The sequence below is a fragment of the Pteropus medius genome, unplaced genomic scaffold, assembly GCF_902729225.1.
Source record: "Pteropus medius unplaced genomic scaffold, Ma_sr-lr_union100, whole genome shotgun sequence".
In the NCBI taxonomy this organism is placed as follows: Eukaryota; Metazoa; Chordata; class Mammalia; order Chiroptera; family Pteropodidae; genus Pteropus; species Pteropus medius.
Genome location: NW_024354911.1, coordinates 11,580,090 through 11,582,084, shown reverse-complemented (window position 1 = coordinate 11,582,084; position 1,995 = coordinate 11,580,090). Strand labels below are relative to the sequence as shown.

The 1,995-nt window shown below is 32.9% G+C and overlaps 1 pseudogene; it reads left to right on the top strand.

Moving 5' to 3' along the window:
- Positions 1–1,028: 1,028 nt before the first annotated feature.
- LOC120597969 (uncharacterized) lies at positions 1,029–1,147 on the top strand (annotated as a pseudogene).
- Positions 1,148–1,995: the final 848 nt, after the last annotated feature.

Genomic DNA, 1,995 nt, shown 5'->3' with positions numbered 1-1,995 from the left:
AAGTCTACAAGGCCCCTAAAACCTAGCTTTGGCAACCTCTCCTGTGTCACCTCTGCCATTTTTGTCCTTGCTTCCTTTGCCTCCTTGCTGTTTCTCAAACACAACATTAATTTTTTACCTTAGAGATGCAGATTTTGCTGTCTATGCCCATTTATCCACAATGTACCCATATAGCCCTCTCCTTAACTTCATTGTACTCTGCTCAAGTGTTATCTCTTCCAAGAAGACTTCCATACCTGTAGTTCATAATTAGCATTTATTTTCATCTGCTATTTCTTTCATTCATTCATTCACTCACTCACTCACTCTTCATTCATTTTAAAAATTCAAATAAAAATTAAATATCTTTCATGAGTTGATTTCAGTTTTAGGCCTTGAAAATACAATATAAACAATTAGATATAGATTTGGAAGAACATGTGCCAGATGTCATTTCTGGAATTCAATACCAACAATATATCCTTTGAAATGTCTATATCTAATGGAAAAGCAAAATAGAAAAAGATACGCATGCATGCAAAGAAAAAGGGCATAAAAATATGTAAAGAAGCAAAGTTACCAAAATGCCTCCCCTCTGTCTTAGACTGAATTATGCCTGTAATACTTCAAGAGTCAATAATTTAGGGAAACCCATCTCTACACCCACACCTCCTAAAATGTGTTTGATTAGGTGGCTATCTTTATTGTTTTAATTATAAACCTGACAAGTAAGATACCATTTCAGTTTTCACAATTGCAAAATTGCTCTCCCCAGATATATTCTGCAACTATTAAATTAAGCAGCTTTCCATTAGCAAAACTGATTCACAACCATAATGACTCAAGAGGGAAGAGAGTAGGAAATAAGAAGGGAGTTACTATCACTTTCATTTCCTGAGACAGGTGATCAGAAATCAATGAGTGAGCTTTATTCTATAAACACTCACCAAAGTAAAAACAAGGCAAAAAAATCATTAAGTTTAAAAAGTAAATATATCTTCTTTTTATCTCTTAGAAATACATCCTGAATCTGTGGGGAAAAAAAAAAAATCTATGGCTGTGCTACCCTGAACAAGCCTGGCCCCGTCTGATCTCGGAAGCTAAGCAGGTTTGGGCCTGGTTAGTACTTGGATGGGAGACCATCTAGGAAGACCAGGTGCTGTGGGAATAAAAATAAATAAATAAAAAATAAGAGATTGTAAACTGACAAGGTCCTTGCAATCTGTGAGGTCAACCATGGGTTGCCTCATCTAAAAAAAAAAAAAAAAAAGAAAGAAAAAGAAAACTCCCAATTAAATGATACAATTTAACTGACATAGGCTTATTTTATACAGAGTAAGTATATATGGGCTACCCAGCAACAAATCTCTAAAGTACTCCAAAAAGTAAAAATTGAAGAATGTGAGTAGTATTTCTTTAAGCATGAGTTAAAGTAAAATCAACATGTCATCTACTAAGAAAAAGAAACATACATACATACATACATACATATATATATATATATATATATATATATATATATATAGTCCTCATTTTATTGTGCTGCTCGTTTTTACACTTACCAGATAAGATGTTTTTTACAAATTGAAAGTTTATGGCAACCTTGAATCAAGCCTTTGGCATCATTATTCCAACAGCATTTGCTCATTTGCGTCTATGCCACATTTTTGTAATTCTCACAATATTTCAAACTTTTTTATTATTATTATATTTATTATGGTGATTTGGATCATATGACTATTTTTTATAGTCCCTAGGCTATATTATACATCCCTGTGACTATTTTGTAAGCATCAAGTTGTACTTCTTAATCCTTTCCCCTTTCTCACCAAGTCCTCCAAGTCCCCTTTTACCTGACAACCATTAGTTTGTTCTCTGTATCTATAAGTCTATTTCTGTTTTATTTGTTCATTTATTTTGTTCTTTAAATTCCACATATAATAAAATCATATGGTATTTGTTCTCCATCAGACTTATTTCACTTAGCGTAATACCCTCTAGGTTCATTCAGTTGTC